At 39.9% G+C, this 24,004-nt stretch overlaps 1 pseudogene; it reads left to right on the plus strand.

Moving 5' to 3' along the window:
* The first annotated feature begins 1,367 nt into the window (after window positions 1–1,367).
* Window positions 1,368–16,589, plus strand: LOC114290384 (uncharacterized; annotated as a pseudogene).
* The last annotated feature ends 7,415 nt before the right edge of the window (window positions 16,590–24,004 follow it).

The raw sequence follows: 24,004 nt of genomic DNA on the forward strand, positions 1-24,004 counted from the left end.
GACGCGAGCCGTCCAATTGTGTAGACCCACGGTGGGCTATGTAAGGTTACAAGCACATACCACATGATCCTAAACTGGATTAAATAATTCAATCAATGGTGATGGGCACCATATGACACAAAGTCATGTGGGGGTACACAAATCACAAACCAGAAATAGTAAGGGTAAACACTTCTTAACTTTTTTGTTTAAAATATTAATTATTTTTTGTAATTTTAAAAAAGATTAATTATTGGCAGGCCTATCCTAACAATTGTATAAAGTAGTAGGTCCAATAAATATTTTTTTGTTAGTGAGAAATTCACTATTTGTGAAATAGTTTGGTGAGAAATTATTTTATTAATTTTAGAGGATATTTTGTTTCTAATTTTATCTCTGTTGACTTTTTTTATATGTTGACTTTTCATTGATTATCTGTTCAAATCATTTTCTATCTGTTTAATTTTTTTTGCTTATATGTTCAATTTTTTCTCCTTTTGTGTTCAAATATTTGTCCAATTTTTTTTATATGTTAAAATATCAAGCCAAACCAAATTATCTATCTGTTAAAATTGCTAATTTTATCCTATCTGTTAAAATTTATAGAGCACATTTCCCTTGTATGTTGAAATTTGTTCTTATCTGTACAAAATTTTCATATATGTATTTATAGAGCATATTGTTGGTAAGATTTTTATCTTTCCAATTGAACAAATCTGAGCCTCTTTGAACATATCTGTTCAATCTTCATTTTCATCATCAACCACATCAGCCCTAGGTCTAGATCAACCACCAACAATAATACAAAAAGGAAATTGAGAATAGATCTGAGCCTTTTTGACTATATCTATTCAATCTTCATCTTCAACCATATCAACCCTAAATCTTAAACAACCACCAACAACAATACAAAAAGGAAATTTTCGTAATAATAATGAATAAAACAAACAACACAACACAATAAAAAAAAAACAAAATTTGGATCTGGAGCTCCCCTAGACCTGCAAGCTAAGTGACCTTCCTCGTAAGCAAAGAAATGAAAGATGTTGAGGATGAATCGATGGCGCTTGTGATGCATCATGTTTTTGATCTCGTGTGTAGATGTCCTTCTATTCCTAATTTACAAAGAGAGCGATTGAGAGAGATGAGAAGGTTTAGAGAGAGAGAGAGAGAGGAATAAAGTTACATCTTGATTGAAGAAGTTGCGAAATGTTTGCTTGTTCGTTGCCCTCAGTTCCTTGTTGATGTCCATCTCTTGATCTCTGTTTCTGTTCCTGTTCCTATGTGTGTATGAGAGAGAGAGAGAGAGAGAGAGAGAGAGAGAGACGACTAAGAACCATTTGAGAATGCTTGATTTCTCATCGTAGGTCTGCCCAGTGCAGAGAGTGATGGATCTGTATCTGATTCTGGTGGAATCAGGAGAGATACTGATGGCCAGGATTGATGATACTGTTAAAAGAATTCTGAGACTGAAATTTGTTTCTAGTCTATTTAACTATCCCATGGCTGATAAGTCTCTGCTAGACACAATTGCATGTAAGGTAAGTTTACAAAATTATATGTGTATTTGATCTCTTTTCATTAGACTAGAAAATAAAACCTTCATTTTGTACCATCTCACAGACTGTTGACTATATGTGATTTTTCCAATCTTAAATTTGTTTCCCAACATTTTCAAACAAAATTTTTTGTTACTATTTTACTGTGGGGATACATTTTATGAGTATCAACACGTGGCCAAGGTGACGCCGACGTATCAGTCGGGGTACTACATGTCCTGGCCGTGATGCCAAGGTGATCTCGGCTAGGCCGAGGTTATCTCCAAAGATATCGGAGTCCGAGATAAGCGGATAAGGAACAAGAGTCCTAGAATGATGAAGGACCTCAGCCTGGATAAGGATAAAGCTCTTAGGGAGTTTATCTTTATCTATTGAAGAGTCCAAGATAAGCACTGAGCTGAAGTCCATTGAAGCTAGGTTTCTATTGGGACTAGGATTGAGTTGGCTATAAAAGAGGGGCACTCCCAATGGGTCGAAGGTACGCAATTTATATTCTGAATAGTGAGTTAAGCACTTTAGTTATCTTTGGGAGATATTTAACTAACTTGATCGTCGGAGTGTCCCCGGGTGGATGAACCACCACCAAAATCTCTTCTTTCTGTTACAAGTCATTCAGGCGCCATCTATTCTGCCAGTGCTCTCCAGTTGAATACTGAGTTGGCAGTGTGGTCAGAAATTTACTCATACAATTTGGCGCCGTCTGTGGGAAAGAAAAGAGAATAGATAGCCAACGATAGACAGAAAGAGAAGGTTGGAGACGACACCCCTACTGGAAATGGAAGACCTATTGACCTAGACGTCGAGGGAGACAACTGCAACGAAGAGACTCGTGATAAGAATCACGCAGGAAAGGATGTCGGCTAGGAGGGCGACGTATTGAAGAAATCAAACCAAAACGAGTACTATAACGAGGATAACCTCCAGGTATGGAAAGATAGATGCCTACAGAGGGACGAAGAGATGAAGGAGATGGAAAACAAATTGGCAGACCTGCAATCGGTCGTCAATTTCATGATGCAAAACAACGTCATGCAGCCACCATTCCCACTGCAGGACACGCCGATTCCAGCGGCTAATACCAAGAACGGAGGGCAGAAAACAATCCCAGTAGGCCCCCAGCACACCAGGAGCGAAAAACATTCTCACCGGCCTTCAAGGGAGGTCGGGCGAGAAGAGTCGAGAAGGGAAGAATCTCGAAGGACACAACGCACCAAGGAAGTAGACCCTAGAGAACATTGGCATGTTCAAAGGCAGGAGTTATGCTTTGATGCAACCAATGGAGAAATGTTGAAAAGGGCTCACAATGAAGCTGAGAGTAGTGCACCTAAAAGACTGAAATCAGGAGATAGCCGAGCTCCTGGGTGGACCAAAGAGGACTTAAGAGATTACCTCAAGAGGAAGCAATAAAATGCCGAGGTAACTTCCCCTGTTAAGCCGAGAACACCATTCTCGGTGGAGTTGGACAAATTTGAGGCCCCAAAAAGATTCAGTATGCCGAGGTTCCAGATATACGATGGTAAGTCGGACCCCAACTTTCACGTCGGTTTATACCTAAACTCGATAGCATTGTACACTGGGAACGAGCCGTTGCTGTTGCTGTTGCTTTGCAAGGTGTTCCCTTCATCATTCAAAAAATTGCATCGGATTGGTTTCACAAATTGTCAAAAGGAAGTGTGAAGACCTGAGAAGGCCTGGCCGAGATGTTCGTGGCTAGGTTCGTGACAAACAAACTACAACCACTAAGGGTAGACGCTCTGATGGCTCTGAGAATCAGTGAGGTGTTCAACCGAATACCCGAGTGCAACCAAGAGATGGCGGTTGTGTCTTTCAAGAATGACCTAAAAGATGATTGTGCACTACTGTACGGGGAGCAAATATTCCGGCAAGCCCGTACTCCTTTCTTCCAAGCTCCGTTTATGTCCGATCACCTCCGAGCGAATAACGGTGAGCTGCCCGGCGGTGTGTGGCCGGAAAAACCCTCCGACGATCAAGTTAGCACACACCTTAGGATAGAGAGAGAGAGAGGAATGTTCAGAGTGTAGGAGTTTTCTTACAAAGTGTTCATCTGTCCCGTATGGGGGGCGCAGACATGCTTATATACCCTCTGCGCCTCATATCCACTCCCAGTTATCTCCCGACACGTGGCTCTGCTATCCCATCTGTCAGCATAAACCTTGCTGAACATCACCTAATCCCAACTGCCTGCCCTCTCAGTTGGAGCTCGGTAGCCGAGCTTCTCTATCCATGACTGTGCTGTGCTTCATACCCAAGCACTTTACTGGCTAAGCCTAGGGAGGACCGGGCTAGGCGCCATCTCGGCAAAGCCGAGCCTGGGGCACCTTCTGTGGTCGGCCTTCTTGCCGATCAAACGGTTACCTCGGCTGACCACGCCTTTCCGGGCGCCGGTCACTCAGCTTGTCTGGCTTCCACCATCCTCTGATCAAGCAGCTCGGTCCAACCGAGCACTGCCTTGCCGAGTAGCTTCTTTACGGTCTGGGGCGGCACACACTCGGCCCAATTTCTGCCCGGCCCAAATTCTGGTAGCCCATCTCCGTGCGGATAGTCGATCATCTCGGCCCCATGCACCAATGGGCTCTCAACCTGCTCGGCCGTTACCCCGGTCCAATTCCAGATCATAAATCCCCCTCTCAACTACGAAAGTCATTGGCAAAGACATTGCCAAAAAGCATAGAGGAGCTTACGGCTAGAATTGAGAAATATGCCAGAGCCGAGGAAGACACGCTAGGGATTAAGGCGACAAAGCAAGAGAAAGGAAACGACTCACCGAAGCGAGGCCGAGGTAACAACAGATCCAACAAACAAGAGATAGGACTGAGGACCGCACAGGCAGTCACAACTGTATTCCGAATCCCAATTCACAAAGTCTTGGATAAAATTTGAACCCAACCTTATTTTAGAGCACCAGCAAGGGTACCAGTAGAGTTTATGGAAGAAGCCTCGGAAAGCATTGTGCTTACCATAATAAAGATAGGCATCTGACTGAGGGTTGTAGAGCCCTGAAGTCACACCTAGAAGACCTGGTAAGACAAGGCCATTTGAGGGACCTTATAGATGAGTCCAGGACAAGAGAAGAGCAGGCAAGACTGCCTCAGGCACCAGCAGCTCCACCTCTCCGAGCACAGCAACTGCAGACAGGCGGACCTCGGGTGATTAATGTAATTTATTCGAAGGTCAACGAAAACGAAATACGGGAGGAGACCCAGAAGGTAAAGCACTTGCAGTATGTGTACCAAGTTCGACAGAAAAGACCTCAAACTGAGGAGTGCCAGGGACCAGTAGTGTCCTTTACTGAAGCCAACCTGGAGATGGTACAACATCCGCACAATGATGCCTTGATAGTATCCCTCTAGATTGAGGAGTGCTAAGTGAAGCGCATCCTAATTGACCAAGGCAGCTCTTGTGATATCATGTATGTCAGATGTTACAAGGAGCTTAGCCTTCACCCAAACGATATGGAGCAATCCAATGGCCCAATAGTCGGGTTCAATGGAACGCCGACGTGGTCACTGGGAGCAGCAAGCTTGGAAGTGCAGGCTGGCACCAAGAAGATAAAGACAGAGTTCACCATAATCGACATACCTTCCCCTTACAATGTTATCCTGGGGAGGCCATGGTTGCACGCAATAGGGGTTGTTCTCTCAACATTGCATCAGCTATTGCGGTTCCTAACAGAGCATGGGATAAAGGAGGTCAGAGGGGATCAGCTGCAGGTAAAGAACTACTCCATGGCAGCAATGAAATCCACCTGCAGCATACGAGAACCAGAAAGGGCAGAGATCGAAGACGAGGACGTGGAAGTCCTAGAGGACGTCGGCAAAGAGCCAGCCGAGAAGAGTGAAGAAACCTTGAAGAAAATCCTCGTCCAGTAGAGGGATGAAGAACGTTTCTTCCTTCTCGGCTCGAGCTTAGCCGAAGAAGAAGAAAAAGAACTGGAGGCGTTCTTGAGAGCAAACATTGAAGTGTTTGCCTGGACGCCTTATGAAATGCCAGGCATTGACCCCGAGGTCACTTGCCATAAACTGAACGTAAATAGGTCGGCCAAACCTGTAATCCAACGGGCAAGAAAACCGACGTTGATGCATGTTGAGGTAGTGGAAAAGGAAGTAGACAGACTTCTGGAGGCCAGAGCCATTCGAGAGGTAAATTACCTGACATGGTTATCGAATACAGTGGTGGTGAAGAAAAAGAATAGTAAATGAAGGGTCTGCATAGACTTTACCAGCCTAAACAAGGCCTGTCCCAAAGACAATTTTCCTTTACCCAAGATTGACCAACTGGTGGATACCACTTCAGGGCATGGAAGGATGAGCTTTCTGGATGCCTACAGGGGGTACCATCAGATAGCCATGTACCCCCCAGATGAGGAGAAGACTGCGTTTATCACCCCAAAAGGACTGTATTACTACAGAGTGATGCTTTTTGGGTTAAAAAATGCAGGAGCAACTTACCAGAGATTGGTAACCAAGATGTTTAGACACCTAATTAGCTGAACAGTGGAGGTATACATCCATGACATGGTCGTGAAGACCAGGGAACCTAAGGACCATCGAAACATATCGGCTCCAACTCAATGCATCGAAATGCGCATTTGGAATTGGATCTGGTAAGTTCTTGGGATACTTAATGACCAGAAAGGGCATTGAGGCCAGCCCAGATCAGATCAAGGCCATCATAGAACTGAAAAGTCCATCATCGGGGAAGCAAATACAAATGTTGACTGGAAGGGCTGTAGCCCTGAATGGGTTCATGAGCAGAAGTTCTGACAAATGCAAACCCTTCTTCAACTTAGTGAAGAAGGCCACAGATTTCTTATATGGACAGAAGAATGTGAAGTCGCCCTGGCCAACTTGAAGAAGTATTTTGACCATGGCTCCAGTTCTCTCAAATCCAGAACCTGGAGAAGAGCTATTCCTGTACTTAGCAGTTTTGGAACATGCGGTAAGCGCAGTGGTAATCCGAGAAGAAAAAGGGGAACAAAGGGCTGTTTATTATGTAAGCAAAACTTGGTTGATGCAGAAACCAGGTATTTATCCTTGGAGAAGTTAACGCTGACCTTAGTAATGACTTCAAAGAAGCTGAACCATTACTTTCAAGCCCACAAAATTGTGGTGCTAACTGAACATCCATTGAAGTCCTTATTACAGCAGGGAGATCTAACAGGCAGAATAGCCAGGTGGGCAGTGGCCTTGAGTTAGTATGACCTGGTATACAGACCCAGAACAGTAATCAAAGGCCAAGTTTTGGCCGACTTCGTAGCCGAGTTCACGCCAGGATCCATAGTACATCGGGCTCCGTTGAGCCAAGGTGAACGATAGCCAAACGAGCAAAGAGGAGCCCAGCCGAGGGCAACAGAACAAAGGAAGGAAGAAAGAAAAACTCAGGCCCTGCAGCATTTACATCGGTGACTCCTTTCAACTGTTTGTTGATGGGAGTTCAAACCGACAAGGAGCGGGGGCATGAGTAGTACTGGTATCTCCAGATGGATAGATACTAGAACAATACATTCATTTGGGGTTCAAGGTCTCAAACAATGAAGCGGAGTATGAAGCACTGATTGCAGGACTGAAACTGGTAGTAGCAGTAGAAGCAGATGAGGTGATAGTCTTCTGTGACTCTCAGCTTATAGTCAACCACACAACAGGCGAGTTCGCAGCCCGAGACGAAAGGATGCCGGACTATGTGAAGGAGGTCGGCAAATTGATGGCCCTATTTCAGAATTTCCAATTACAGCAGATTAGCCGAGATTATAACAGTCACGCCGATGCCCTGGCCAACCTGGCTAGTGCAATACAACCTGGAAAGGCAAGGACGATAATGGTTGACTACTTGTCGGGCCCAAGCATCGAACCATTGACGACAGAGCGTGAAGTAATGTGTGTGGACATAGGACCAAGCTGGATGGACGAAATAATAACATTCCTGAAAGAAGGAAAACTACCAGATGATCACAAGAAGGCACACAAGATTAGATTGAAATGGGCAAGATTTAGTCTGACAACAGAGGGACATCTCTATAGAAGATCCTTCACTGGACCCCTTTTGAGCTGTGTACATCCTTCATAAGTTGAAGATTTTTTGTACGAAATACATGAAGGAATATGTGGAAGGCACGCTGAGGGCAGATCACTTGCTCATACGGCCATTACCCAGGGGTATTGGTGGCCCTACATGTAGAAAGATGCAGAAGCCTATGTCAAGAAGTGTGAAAAGTGCCAAAGGTTTGCACCTCTGATACACCAACCAGCAGCAGACCTAAACCCAGTATCCAGTCCTTGGCCGTTTGCCCAGTGGGACATGGATCTTGTTGGAAAGCTGCCCCAAGTAACTGGGCAAAGGAAGTACTTACTGGTAGCAACAGATTACTTCACCAAGTAGATAAAAACTGAACCCCTTGCCAAGATTCGAGACGTGGATGTGAAGAGCTTCATATGGAAGAACATCATCACCAGGTTTAGGATTCTAAGAGCAATAGTTGCAGACAATGGAACACAATTTGACAGTAAGCTAATCAAGAGCTTCTGTGCAAAATTCAAAATCAATAATTATTTTTCGACCCCAAGTTTTTCTCAAAGCAATGGACAAGCAGAAACGTCTAACAAAGTTATCTTGGATAGGATAAAGAAGATGCTACAAACAACAAAGGGAAAATGGGTGGATGAATTGCCGAGTGTACTCTGGGCATATCGGACTATGCCGAGAAGATCAACGGGGGAATTCCCATTTGCCATGGCTTATGGCACAGAAGCAGTAATTCCACTAGAGGTTGGCATCCCAGGAATTAGAACTCAAGGAGTAAAGAATGGGACTAATGATGTATTATTAGCCCGAGATCTGGATCTGCTAGAAGAAAGAAGAGAGAGAGAGCTGCAATTCAGCTGGCGGCATACCAGCAGCAACTTGCCAGGGCTTATAATAAGAAGGTCAACCCAAGGGAGTTTCAAGTCGGTGACCTCGTTTTGAGAAAGGTCATCGGCAACAAGAAGGATCCCAGAGAAGGCAAGCTTGGCCCGAATTGGGAGGGACCCTATAGAATCATCTCGGTATTGAGCAATGGGGCATATCGACATGAAGATAATGAAGGCAAAGAGTTGCCAAGGCCCTGGAATACTTGCAATCTGAAATTTTTTTATCATTAGACTTTCTTATTCTTTGTTATTAGCCAAAGTAATAAATAAAGTTTTAGCTTGTTTTTTTTTTTACACTTATGACTGATAAGATAGTTGACGATGTTTCTAGAATACATGCATAATGAAAACTCAAGTGGAACTTAAGTTCACATTAGGGGGCAGAGAGTTGGAAAATGATTCCTGGAAAGGTAGAATGTACAAGCTAAAATTAGTTTAACACTTGTTGAAACTTGAGTTTACAAGTTGAAGTTAAACCGAGGTCATGTTTAACGCTTGTTGAAACTTAAGTTTACAAGTTGAAGTTAAACCGAGATCATGTTTAACACTAGTTGAAATTTGAGAAAAATTTACAAGTTGAAGTTAAACCGAGATCATGTTTAACAATTGTTGAAACTTGAGTTTACAAGTTGAAGTTAAACCGCGGTCATATTTAACGCTTGTTGAAACTTAAGTTTACAAGTTGAAGTTAAACCGAGATCATATTTAACACTTGTTGAAATTTGAGAAAAATTTACAAGTTGAAGTTAAACCGAAATCATGTTTAGCACTTGTTGAAACTTGAGTTTACAAGTTGAACTTAAACCGAGGTCATGTTTAACGCTTGTTGAAACTTAAGTTTACAAGTTGAAGTTAAACCGAGATCATGTTTAACACTTGTTGAAATTTGAGAAAAATTTGCAAGTTGAAGTTAAACCAAGATCAGTTAAACCGAGATCATGTTTAACACTTGTTAAAATTTGAGAAAAATTTACAAGTTGAAGTTAAACCGAGATTATGTTTAACACTTGTTGAAAATTGAGAAAAATTTACAAGTTGAAGTTAAACCGAGATCATGTTTAACGCTTGTTGAAATTTGAGAAAAATTTATAAGTTGAAGTTAAACCGAGATCATGTTTAACACATGTTGAAATTTGAGAAAAAATTACAAGTTGAAGTTAAACCGAGATTATATTTAACACTTGTTGAAAATTGAGAAAAATTTATAAACCGAGATTATATTTAACACTTGTTGAAAATTGAGAAAAATTTACAAGTTGGAGTTAAACCGAGATCATGTTTAACACTTGTTGAAATTTGAGAAAAATTTACAAGTTGAAGTTAAACCGAGATCATGTTTAACACTTGTTGAAATTTAAAAAAAATTCACAAGTTGAAGTTAAACCTAGGTCATGTTGAAGGATGTTGGTGTTAAGTCCAGGCTGAGATAAACCGTTGGTGGGTATAACGGAGGTATATCACCCCGAGCAGATCGTATAGATAAAGTGTATGTTGAAGACATCCAAATTATTCTAAGTATAGAATCATACAAGACAATAAAAGGAAGACAGAGATACAAGCATTCAGGAGAGGAAGTTGTATTAACATTCAAAAGATGGAATGCCGGCCAACTGAAAACTTACAAATATTCCAAAAAGAGGAAAACCAAAGTACAAAGTACAGAAAGAAGGAGACAAACATCAAAACTAAGACTCTTCGGCGCCGCTGGCTGGTTGATTCTGGAGTTCGAAAGACTGCTAAGAAGACAGCAACCTTCTCAGCCGCGAGCTTGGCATCTATTTCTTGAAGGGTTTGGTCGAGGCTCTTATTGGCAATAGGCGGGACCGATATTGCCTTCTCAGGAGTAGCATCTTTGGAGACCTCCTCACCCTCCTTATCCTGAGTCAAGTCCAGGACTTGCTAATTTGGAGTAGGGGACTTGGCCCTAGCAGCTTCCTTCGATTTCCTCACCAAAGCTTCCTTCTCAGACTCAAAATTGTCTTCGGATTGGCTTGGAGTAGGGGGGAATGGCAAAGCGAGGACGTCGGCATTCTTGAGGGGGGAGTCCTCGGGGACGTCCAACTTCTTGAGGGCAGCCATCCAACTAAGGGTGAAACCCTTGTTGCATGCTTGCTTCACTTGTTTTTTGTAGTCTGCCATGACATCAACCACCCCCTCATTGTATGCCTTCTCATCGACGGCCTTGAGCTCGGCATCTTTTGTGGCCAGGGTAGCCCGGAGCTCGGCTTGAGCCTCAGTAGTTTTTATTAAGGCCTCGTTCTTCTTGGCTTCAAGGACCTTCTTAATGGCCTCTGCGGCGTCAACTCTCTCTTCAGCCGCGTCCTGAGCCTTTACAGCTGCCTCGGCTTGATCTGCCAAGGTCTTCAATTTGTCCTTGCCCCTGTTGAGGGACTTTTGTAAAACAACGACCTCCCTGATTTTGTCGACCAACTCATTCCTCATCTCAAAAGCTTACATTGAGAAAGAGTGGGCGTGCTGGATCGCCTGAATGAAAGTCAGTAGAACAAAAGTTAGTAAAATCCTCTGAGTATGAAAGAATGGAGAAAGAAAAATACCAAGTGTGGAAGACTTACTTGAACAGAGTGCTGGAGCATCAGAGCGAAGTTTTCGTACTCGCTCGTCTCGGCATTGCGGTTGAGATCGTTTGGAAGGAGCAAAGCCGTTGAGAGGGCGACACCGACTTCAATATCAGTTGCACTATCGCCAGCTCTGACCGGCTTGTCCTCGATGGTGATCTGGGAGGCCCAGGGGGCATCTGCTTTCACGGGCCTCGAGATCGTGGCAGATTCGGACCTCGGCTTCTTTGACCGAGTTGATTGGGATGGTTCGGCCTCTGCGGGCTTCTTCTCGGGGACAGAGGGGGTTTTCTTGCTCGAAGCTAATTTTGAAATTGGCAAGGTGTCCTCAGTATCAATTTGAGTCACCGTTGCCTTTGGCTGAGCCTTCTTCAGCCTTTTTTGTTTCGACTTTGGAGGCTGAGTTGGTGCTAGTTGAGCGTCGACGGAGGATAGGATGTCAGCCAAGAGGTTTTCAGCGACTGCTTTCTTGCAGCCCATCTCAGCAGCAAAAACAGTTCGGCGTCATCGTCGGCGTTGAGATGGTGGGATCAGTTGTAGAGCTGAGGTAGATGGCTACTTTGCTAGATCAGAGGTTGACCCTTGAGCTGGCCGAGATGACGAGGTTGCTGGAGGAGTAGTGGTAGACGGAGGAGACTGACTCTTCTTCTTCTTTGGAACGTCGGGAAGAACCGACTTGTAAGTAGGAATGAAATTGAGTAGCAGAGGGGCTCTCCGGTTGTGGATGGGAAAATTCAATAGCTTCTTCAAGTCCTTGCTGGGGAAGAAAGACTTGCAAAAGTCCTTTGATGGCTGGGGAAGAACTGCAAAAAGAAGAGCACTGACATTAGAACAAAATATTGAAAACTCTAAAAAAGAGAGCAAGGAAATGTGACACTTGGCTTTTATCATCTCCTTTCCCAAAAACTGTTCGGCTTAGGGGATAAAGGTGGAGGTCATCGTTTGGTTGAAACTCCCAGTTGCCCGAGACGATGAAGTAATCTTTTCTAGCACCCTTGTTTGAGTCTGGGAGGTCGGTAATGAGCTTGTACTCAGTGGATCTCAGCTTGAGGTAATAGATGTGGCCTTTTTCTGATTTCAGGTGACACATAGCGTAGCAGTACTGAATATCGGCAAGAGTAACCCTAACATTCTCTTGTTTGGCTAAGGCTATTATACCGTTGATAGCTCGGTAAGAGTTGATGGTAAGCTGCATTGGGTTCAATTTATAGTAATGATGGATTTCTCGAAAAAAGGTGTCAAGTGGAAACCTAAGTCCATACTCGATAAAGGCCACTACTAGGAAAGACATGAGGTTCACATCGGGCATAATGGAATCCTCCTCCCCTGTCAACTTGAGGTGGACGTCGGCAGGGATGGAAAACTCCCGCCTAAAGTATTCTAACTTGGTCAGGGTGTCTACTCTATGCTTCCACATACCCATGATGTCGGCCTGAGGGAAAGGTGTAGGATTTTGGAATGAAGTGTTTTGTGACAGTTTTTTAAGGACCTCGGCTAAAACCTAAATGTGAGCTGGGGTAAGAATTTGTGGAGATCTTAAGGGGAATGTGTTTCAGTTTTTCCTAAAAATTTGTGGGTTCTACAAGAAAATCTCAAACCTATATCTACGGAAACGAAGATTGAAGGCATGAATCTGGAAAAGACACAAAAAACAGAAAACAAGAACGTGTTTCAGAATCAAGAACAGTGACGAACTATCAAGAACATTGTGACAAAGTGTGCACAAGGTTGCGAAGCCAAGAACAGTGGCAAAAGTGAACAAATTTGTGAGTAGTGTGTGAATATTAGAGAAAAGATTGGGCAAAAAAAGAATCACGAAGCAAACATACTCAAACACGTGGTGCAAATCAAGGTACAGATTAAAAATGATCGAAGACATAAGCAACTTTGTAAAATACAACAGAGTTCGCAGTGAAATCAAGAACTGAAAACCAGGAGGAATAGTGGCTTACCAGAGAAAGTGAGGTCGGTATGAGAATCGCTGAAGTCAGACGATGGTTACAAAAGCGACGGAGCGGTGAAAATCACGTCGGAGGAGGTGAACGGAGCACGTTGCAGAGCTAGAAAAGCTTGAACAAAGACAGATTAGAGAGAGAGAAAAAGTTGGATACTTCAGAAACGATGATGCAAAAAATGAAGAGACAGAGAGAGAGAATTGATTTTGATCAAAACGTGGAGAATGGCGGCAAAATACCATCAATGCGTCTAGGGCTACGTGCTTGTCAGACGACGCACCCAGACACAAGACAACTTACAGGCGCGTATCGAGTACGATCCAGTGAGGGGAAGACGCGTAGCAAAAATGGTTGATTTATTTCGCGTGACAGCTCATACGCGTGATAAAACTCTTGGAGTTCTTGGTTTAATGAAGCAATGACCTCAGCTGGTAGGAGGATCTCGGCTAAATAAACTCGAATAAAACAAGGTCATTGGTTCTAAAAGCCTTGATGAGACAGACTACAGGACCTGGTCGTGTGAAGTCGACGTATTATGACCTCGGTAAATGGATGATACAGCAAGATAACCGACATGCTATACGATATGATGAAATAGGTTCCACCACCTCAGGATGCCGAGGTAATAGAACCTAGGGGGCAGTTGTGGGGATATATTTTCTGAGTACCAACACGTGGCCAAGGTGACGCCGAGGTGATCTCGGCTAGGCCGAGATTATCTCCGAAGATATCGGAGTTCGGGATAAGCGGATTAGGGACAAGAGTCCTAGAATGAGGAAGGACCTCAGCCTGGATAAGGATAAAGCTTTTAGGGAGTTTATTTTTATCTATTGGATAGTCCAAGATAAGCACTGAGCTGAAGTCTATTGAAGTTAAGCTTCTATTGGGACTAGGATTGAGTTGGCTATAAAAGAGGGGCACCCCCAATGGGTCGAAGGTACGCAATTCATATTCTGAATAGTGAGTTAAGCACTTTGGTTATCTTTGTTAGATATTTAACTAACTTGATCGTTGGAGTGCCCCCGGGTGGACGAACCACCACCGGAATCTCTTCTTTCTGTTACAGGCTATTCAGGCGCCATCTATTCTGTCAGTGCTCTCCAATTGAATATTAAATTGATGGTGTAGTCAGAAATTTACTCACACAATTACGATACTTGAATTAGACATAAGAGCTTTTTGCGTAGTGAATTTGAAAAGAAACATTTTCATTCCTTATTCTAAAGTTTGGCCTTTGTAATAATGTTTCAGATGCACAGAGAACTAGCACTTGAAGCAGTTCGCTATTCCTTGGTACTGCTGAAGAATGGAAAGGGCACAAATAAGGAAAATGTTATGAATTTTAAATAATTTATCAAATTTTTATTAAATTCATACAAATCTACGTATATATATAAATCCTACAACCACATAAAAAGTTTGATAAAATATTTAATATATTATTTGAGTTCCGTGAGATTACTCTACAAATAAACCATTTCTTCCGTCAGATAGGAATTCTACAAAAGATTCTTGTAGCTGGAACGCATGCTGATGATCTTGGATGTCAGTGCGGAGGTTGGACATTTAATTGGACTGGAACCAGTGGCAGAATTACCATCGGTATGTGTTTGTTTGTAGCAGTAATGCCCAGCATAGATCACTATTGTTATTGTTAAACTCCCAAAAAAATATTGTTTATTATTAAAAAAAAAAAAAAAAAAAAAAGGGAGAAAAAGGGTGGAAGAGAAGAAGCAGCACAAACTTTCTGTTTCAAGTTTTTAAGAATGCATTTCTCTTCTGTACTTAAAAGCATATTATGAAAAATGTTTTAGAACTGTAAGAGAAGAGCTTTAAAATAGCATTAATTTATCTTTTTTTCTCCATGTGTTTTGTCTTTTTCTATCTTTTTTTTTTATTTTTTATTTTTAAGAACAGCTTTACTATAGCTATCTATCCATGTTGCAAATATTATTAAAATGTGGAGGTTTTTGTTTAGTCTATTATATTTGCACATATATAATAATAGACAACACCATCCTCCACCTTATTGTACCTGACAAAAAAATTAGTAACAAAATAAGGATAAATTACATTCACCTCCACTTTATGTTTATTTTTCTTAAAAAAAATTCGTACACAAATATGTTTACAAAACAAAAGAAAAATTCATGTTTTGTAAGTTGCTATGATATTGGGTGATGCTAGCTATCATTAATGAAAGAGAAAAAATGATAAAAAAATTGAGAAAAATAATAGAGAAGAGAACAAATAATAATAATAATAATAATAAAAAAAATAATAACAACTTATATGGTGTTGCTATTTGCTATAGTGAATTTATTAGCTCTTTTTTTTTAGATAAGGTAATGTTTTTGGTTATTCTACTATATATATGCTTGTCTTAACAATTTAGAATTTTTTTAAATATTGCATAGAATTTAATAATTGAAAAACCTCAGGGAAGGTGAGTAAAATTTACTATTTGATATCATCATATTCTATACAATTTAATCAGCATGACGTCATCATATTCAGTTAAATAAATTAAGAGAAGATTAATGGTGGGAGGAATCTTAATAATAGTTTCAAAAGTAAAGGTAATTTCTATAATTATTGAAACTATAGGAAAGGTCCTGTAATTATCAGAAATCTAGGTGAGTGTAATTTACCCACAAAATAATTGTTTGTATAAAATTTAATCCATATAACTTAACGTTATTTTAGTTTTGATTTTGAACACTACAGTCCTGTTTTGTGCTGAAACTCTGTTGAGAATAAATAATTAACCAATTTGAGGTATTATGAAAAAAATTTTCATGAAAATGATCATGAAAGATTTATGACTCTTAAATTACACTTAAAATAAAGCACCACACACTAATCAAGATAATTCAAGAATCATAAATATTTCATGATCATTTTTATAAATTTTTTTTCATGATCCCTAACTTTTCTCATTTGCATATTTGTTTTAGTTGGTACTTGCTATGTATGATGTATGTATTTACATTTGTTTTGTGAGTGTTTGGACTTATGAGATCATTAACAATCTATGTACAGCCATTTTGGACGCTATCAAAGAAACAGTAGGAGACAAAACTGAAGTGGTATACGAGAAAAACCCATCACCAGACACCTTTACTGGTCAAGATTTCTCTTTTGCCACTGTGGCAGTGGGTGAATCTCCATATGTAGAAGGCAGTGGCGATGACCCAGAACTCATAATTCCCTTTACGTTGTGATTGGGAGATTTGGAAAGAAATTTGAAAAGGAAAATGAGAAAGGTGCGTGAAATGTGAATATAACGGAACTGAACTCATTAGCTCGATTGCTGACAGAGTTCCCACATTGGCGATTCTCATCTCTGGAAGGCCCTTAACTCTAAAGCCCAAACTTTTGGAGAAGATAGATGGTTTGGTTGCTGCGTGGTTGCCTGGCAGCGAAGGAGGTGGAATCACAAATGTCGTCTTCGGAGATTATGAGTTCCGAGGGCGACTTCCGGTAACGTGGTTTAAAAGTGTTGAACAATTGCCAATGCATGTTGGAGAGAACTCTTGTGATCCTCTTTTTCCTCTCAGGTTTGGGTTAACAAGAAATAACAAGAGGCTTTAAAACTAAGGCCTTAGTTTGTCGTGTTTTTCTGAATTCTTATCACCGGCAATTATCAAAATTTTCTACTGTCAGCTTTAGTGTGTAGTCTTCATTGTGTGTTTGCATTGCATTAATTGTATGGTGGCTTATTTTAGGATTTACAAAAGTTGTTCATGAAATTCTAAATTAATGTTGTGTTTGTTTGGACGGACTGGATAAGGGGGATTGTAATCTATCAGACTATTAGTTTTGTGATATATTGTTCTTGGACTATTTGGTTAGATTGGATTTGTATCCTATGTTTGTTTAATCATGGGATTAGATGCCTGGATTGGACTATTTTTAGTGATTCCAATGTTTGGTTAAACTGGATAAGGATAAACGTTCAAAATACTATTTTACCCTTGTAATTTATAATTTTTATTTAATATATAATTTTAAATTTGTAATCTATAATTTATAATTTAATAACACTAAATTTTTTAATTTATAAGGCCATAATTTTTAATTTATTATTTTCAATTAAACTAAATTTATAATTTATAATTTATATTTTTTATTTAATATATAATTTTAAATTAACAAAACTAAAAAAATAATTATATTTAATATATAAATTTAATTTTTTAACAACACTAAAAAAATTTAATTTATAAGGACATAATTTTTAATTTATTATTTTTAATTAAATTAAATTAAATTTATATTTTTTATTTAATATATAATTTTAAATTAACAACACTAAAAAAATAATTTATAAATGTTCAAAAGACTATTTTATCCTTTTTCAATTGTTTATTAAGTAATAATATAAGGGTAAAATGGACATTTCACACCTTAGTCCCATGTGATACTAATCCCATAGAAATAATTTCACCCGTCCCCCTAGGATACAATAACCCTCATATGAGAGACTAATAGTCCGGAGGAACAATTAATCCGAAACAAAAAAATTAAACCAAACGATGGACTATTAGTCCGGATGGACTAATAGTCCAATCCCATGAAATAATCCCTCAAAACAAACACACTCTAAGGGCATGTTTGTTTGGGTGGACATGAGATTGGGATTGGACTAATAGTCCAATAAAATTATTAATCCGATGTTTGGTTAAACAATTGAAGTACGGATTAATTATTTTAAACTTGACTATTAGTTAAGACAGGATACATAATCCAACGAATTCGTAGTCTTAGGACTATTAGTCATGGGAATGCTAATCCAGTCCGCCCAAACAAACATGACCTAAGGGTGTGTTTGTTTGGACGGACTAGATAAGGAGAGATTGTAATCCATCGAATTGTTAGTCCTGAGATACATTGTCCCCGAACTATTTTATTGGATTGGATTTGTATCCTATGTTTATTTAGTCATGGGATTAAACGTCTGGATGAGATTATTTTTAGTGAATCCAATGTTTGGTTAGACGGACTGGATAAGAATAAATGTTCAAAAGACTATTTTACCCTTGTAATTTATAATTTTTTATTTCATATATAATTTTAAATTTGTAATCTATAATTTATAATTTATAATTTAACAACACTAAAAAAATTTAATTTATAAGACCATAATTTATAATTTATTATTTTCAATTAAATTAAATTTATAATTTATAATTTATATTTTTTATTTAATATATAATTTTAAATTAACGACAATAAAAAATAATTTTATTTAATTTATAAATTAAATTTTCAACAACACTAAAAAAATAATTTATAAGGCCATAATTTATAATTTATTATTTTTAAATAAACTTAATTTATAATTTATATTTTTTATTTAATATATAATTTTAAATTAACAACACTAAAAAAATAATTTTATTTAATATGTAAATTTAATTTTTTAACAATACTAAAAAAATTTAATTTATAAGGCCATAATTTTTAATTTATTATTTTTAATTAAATTAAATTTATAATTTATAATTTATAATTAAATTTTTTTATTTAATATATAATTTTAAATTAACAACACTAAAAAAATAATTTTATTTAATATGTAAATTTAATTTTTTTAACAATACTAAAAAAATTTAATTTATAAGGCCATAATTTTTAATTTATTATTTTTAATTAAATTAAATTTATAATTTATAATTTATAAGTAAATTTTTTTATTTAATATATAATTTTAAATTAACAACACTAAAAATATAATTTATAAATGTTCAAAAGACTATTTTATCATTTTCTAATTGTTTGCTAAGTAATTGCATGAGGTAAAATGGACATTTCAGAGCCTAATCCCATGGGATACCAATCTCGTGGAAATAATCCCCCCATGAGATAGGATAGTCCTACAAATATGAGACTAATAGTCCGGAGCCAAAAAATTGAAACAAACAATGGACTATTAGTCCAGTGGGACTAATAGTCCAATCCCACACCCTAATCCTTCAAAACAAACACATCCTAAGGTCATGTTTGATTTACAAGACTAATAGTGAGGTATTAATAATCCTATCAAATTAGTGTGGTATTCACTATTCAATTAGATTAATATGATAAATTATCCATGGGATTAATAATCCCACCCCCTACCCCATTACTAATAATCCTACAATTTTGTTGGATTAATTATTCATTGGATTAACAATCCTAAACTAAAATGTTAAAACAAATATAAGATAATTAGACTTACAGATTAATAACCCCAATCCAATACTCTAATTCATCCAATCAAACATGCCTAGGTTTGATCGTTTCTGAATTTATCAGCTGCTTAGGCATTCTCCAAACCCCCATATCCCGGCTGATTATGGCCCTGTTAGTTTATGTATTTATTTTAATTTTTTTGCCATTTTCAATGTTAGAAAGATGCCTTGAAATGATCAAATTGTGGGATAAACCGGGTATCAATCTTGAAGGTTTGAATTATATATATATTGTTTGGGTAATTTTCTGACCACACTGTCCGCTTAGTAATCAGCTGGAGAGCACCGGCAGAATAGATGGCTTCAACAGACCTGTAACAAAAAGAAAAAGCTCCGGCGGTGGTTCTTCCACCCGGGGGCACTCCGACGATCAAGTTAGTATATCTCTCAAAGATAATCAAGTGCTAAACTCACAAGTTTGAGTATAAAACTGCGTACCTTAGACCCACGGGGGTGCCTCTCTTTTATAGTTTACTCAATCCAAGTCCCACTAGAAGCTTGACTTCTATGGACTCCAATTCAATACTTACTTTGGATTCTTCAAAAGATAAACCCTCTAAGAGCTTTATCCTTATCTTAGCAAAGTCATCTCTTTTATCTAGGACTCTTGCCCCTTATCCATTTATCCGCTTATCTCGGATTCCGATATCTTCGGAGATCACCTCGGCCTCGCCAAAGATAACCTCGGCATAACTACCAAGACATGTGGCACTTCGGCTGACACGTCGGCGTCACCATGCCACGTGTTGGTATTCAGAAAATACATCCCCACAACTGCCCCCTAGGTTCTATTACCTCGGCATTCTGAGGTGATGGAACCTATATCTGTATTTTCTTTCAGTACCTCGGCGTGAGAACTTTTTTGGCCGAGATCATTCATTTTAGGCCGACATGCCTTCATCAAAGAACAAGAACTCAAATGAACTTCTCCACGCGCATGAGCTGTCATGCACCTTTTCTCAACCGTCCCCCTTACGTGCTTTATCCTCATTGGCCCGTGTCTGTGACGCGCCTGAAAGCTGTATTTCACCCATCTGCGCCGTCTGACGTGTGCGTTGCTCCAGGCGTAATAAATGCCCTGCTTTTGCCGCCGTTTCAAGTTTTTGATAAAACTTTTCTCTCCATTTTCATTTCTTTACTTTTGCATTCGATTTTCTGGCTCTCTCTCTCTCTCTAAACTTTCTCAAACCCGCCATTGCTCTAGCTCCAAGCTCTGTAACTGTCTTCATTCTTCCTTTCCAGCGAAGCTTTCGTCGTTCCGTCTTGTCTGCAACCGTTGCCTTACCTCGGCGACTTTCATTCCGGCTTCATTTGTTCTGGTAAGCTTCTGTTCCTCCAATTTCTTTTATGTGCTTTCGTTTACTTACTGCCATTATTGCGCCGTTCAAACCTTTAATTTGTTGAACTATTCATCTGGATGCGTCTATTCCATGACTTTACTCATATCTTGAACACTTGCATTGTTTTAATACTTTTCTTGCCACTGTTCTTGACCTTTTACTTCTGTATTTCTTTTGCTTTTGAGAACCATACCTCTGTTCTTCGTTTCTGAAACGTCATACTTTGTTTCTTGTTTTCTGTTTTTCCTTTCCAGATCTATGCCTTTGATCTTCATCTTCATAGTTCTTAGGCTTGGGATTTATTTGTAGAACCTTTAATTTAGGGAAAACTGAAACAAGCCGTACCAATACTCTCTTAGGTTTTTGCCGAGGTTCCAATAACCCTTTAAGAATACCTTCTTTCTGAGACCTAGCCCTCTGATTTTAGGCCGACGTTATGGGTATGTGGAGACATAGGGTAGATACCCCGACCAAACTTGAGTATTTCAGGCGGGAGTTCTCAATTCCTGCCGATGTCCATCTGAGGCTGGTTGAAGATAATGACTCTATCATGCCCACAGATGATTCAATGCCCTTTCCTATAGTAGCTTTTACTGAGTGCGGACTCCGGCTCCCACTTAACCTTCTTTTTCGCGAAATTCTTCACTTTTACAAGTTGAACCCTATGCAACTCGCCATAAACTCTTATCGAGTGATCAATGGCATCATAGCTTTGGCTAGGCAGGAGAACGCTAGGATTACCCTGGCCGACATTCAGTTCTGTTATACCATGTGCCCCCTTAGCCTGAAGGAAAAAGGCTTCGTTTATTATCTTAAGCCGAGGTCGACAGAATACAAAATCGTAGCTGACCTCCCAGACTCTAACAAGGGGGCTGGAGATGACTACGTTATTGCTTCGGGAAATTGGGAGTTTGGCCCAGACGAGGACGCCCATCTCTACCCTCTTCCCCAATCTATTGAAGAGGGCAAGGGTAAGAGCCCAATGTCAATACTTTAGTTGTTTCTGTTCAAGTCTTCAATATTTAATCTGTTTCTAATGTTTGTTTCTTCTTGCAGACGTTCGTAAGTTACCGAAAGACTTTCGCCAATCCTACGTTCTTAGCAAGGATCTGAAAAGGCTCTTGGACTTGCCTGTCTACAAAAGGAAAGCACCTCTCCTTCTGAACTTTATTCAGACATACAAATCCACATTGCCCGACGTCCCAAAAAGAAAGAAGAAGAGCCTATCTCCTCCCTCTGTTACCACTCTACAAACAGCATCAACATCTCGGGCTGACCAAGGGTCAACCTCGAATCCAGCCGACCAACCAACAACTTCAGCCCCATACTTAATCCCAATACCAGAAAGGAAGCGTCGGCGACGACTCGTCAAAACTGCTAAGATGGGTCGCCCGAAGCCTGTTGCCCAAGATCTCCTAGCCGACCTTCCCACGGATACTGACGCTTAACCGACGCAAACCATGCCCCCACCAAAGCCGAAGAGAATTAAAAAGGCTCAGCCCAAGGCCAAAGCCGCTGAGATTGAGGTTGAGGACGCTCTGCCCATCTCACAATTGGCTATGAGTAAAAAGATTGCTTCTGCTTCTGCCAAGAGGTCTGCTGAGGCCCAGCCGTTAGAGTCCACTCAATCGAAGAAGCCGAGGTCATCGTCTGCGACGACCTCGGGTTCCAAAGTACCAAGAGTCCCCTGGGTGCCTCAAATCACTCTGGAGGACAAGCCTGTTCTACCTTCTGATAGTGCCGAAGACATAAACGTCGGCGTGGCACTTAGTACTGCTGTTCTCCTTCCTGGTGATCTTGAGCGAAATGCCAAGATGAGCGAGTATGAGAACTACGCCCTCATGCTCCAATGCTCTGTACAAGTAAGTTCCCCCATTTGGTAATTTGTCTTTTTGTCCCTTTTTCCTATACTTGCAAGGTTTGTGTAATAATTTTTCTCTTGGGTTATTTCAGGCCATTCAATATACACATTCTCTCTCCATGCAAGCTTTTGAAACGAGGGAGAAGTTGGCCGACATGAGGCGGGAGGTTTCTGCCTTGAAAAAGGAAAACAAAACTGTTCTGAAAAAGATGAAGAAGCTGGAAGATCAGGCCGAGGCTGCCACTAAGGCCCAACAGATGGCCAAAGAAAAAGCGGAGTCTGCTGAAGCTATCCGAAAAGTTGCCGAGGCCGAGAAAAAAGAAGTCGAGGTAAAAAAGGCCCTGGCCGAAAAAGAGCTTCAGAAGGCTCTGGCCACCAAAAAAGCCGAGATCAAGGAAGCTGATGAGAGGGCTTACGCCCAGTGCATGGCCGACGTTACTGAGGAGTATAAACTTCAGGTCAGGCAGGCATGCAACAGAGGCTTCTCCCTTGGTTGGATGTCCCTGATAAAGAAACTTGATCTTCCTGTTGACTCACCCTTCCGCAATGCCGATGCTATTCCTCTGCCATTCCCCACTCCTACTCTATCAAGTCAACCTAGAGGATAATCTGAATTTGAGACTGAGGATGCTGATGAGGAAGATGATGAAGCTTTGGTCAGAAAACCAAAGGATGCTGATGGGGCTAAGTCCCCTCCTCAGAATGAGCAAGTCCTTGACTTGACTCAAGATGAAGAAGGTGATGAGGTTATCCCTGAAGCTATTCCTGACACTGTTCCAGCCGATATTCTTTCCGAGGTTAAGACTGTCGAATAAACTCTTCAGGAAATTGACACCGAAATAGCGGCAGAGAAAGAGGCCGAGGTTGTATCTGATCTCCAAATCCAACAATCTGGAGGAGAAGACGCTTAGCTTTATGTTCTTCTTTTGCTTACTTGTATTTTGTTTTTTCCTTTATCTTTTCTGAACAATGTAAGCTTTTGCGTGGCCGACGTGCCTCACAATTTTGTAAATGTTAACTCGGCTTTCCTTTTCTTAATGCTTGAATCTTTGTCTTTTCTTTGATTGCTTCTGCGTGGTTTCTATACTTAGAATATTTTGCATGATTTACATACTTCTTTCCTTGTTTGTGCAATCTTCTCGGGGTTACATATCTCGGGTGTAATAACTACAAGCTTTACTTCAGCAAGATACTGACCTGCAATCTTTTCATAAGTTTCAACAAGTGTAAAACATATACTATTCAATGTCAACTTTGCAGACTTTTTCTTAAGTTTCGATAAGTATTTTCAACAAGTAATTTCAACAAGTACTTTGCAAACAGTGATCTCGGTCTAACCTACTTGTAAATTGCTACAAATTTCAACAAGTGTTAACATATACTGTAAATTTTTCTTAGGTTATGACAATGATCTGCTTGTAAATTGCTACAAATTTCAACAAGTGTTTAAACAATATACTTAGCTTTTATCTCAACCTGTAAATTGCTGCAAATTTCAACATATGATCACATGTCGGCTTAACGTTATCTTGTAAATTGCTACAAATTTCAACATGTGTTAAGCATCTTCTT

Source organism: Camellia sinensis, chromosome 14, assembly GCF_055761805.1.
Source record: "Camellia sinensis isolate YWXY chromosome 14, ASM5576180v1, whole genome shotgun sequence".
Taxonomy (NCBI): Eukaryota; Viridiplantae; Streptophyta; class Magnoliopsida; order Ericales; family Theaceae; genus Camellia; species Camellia sinensis.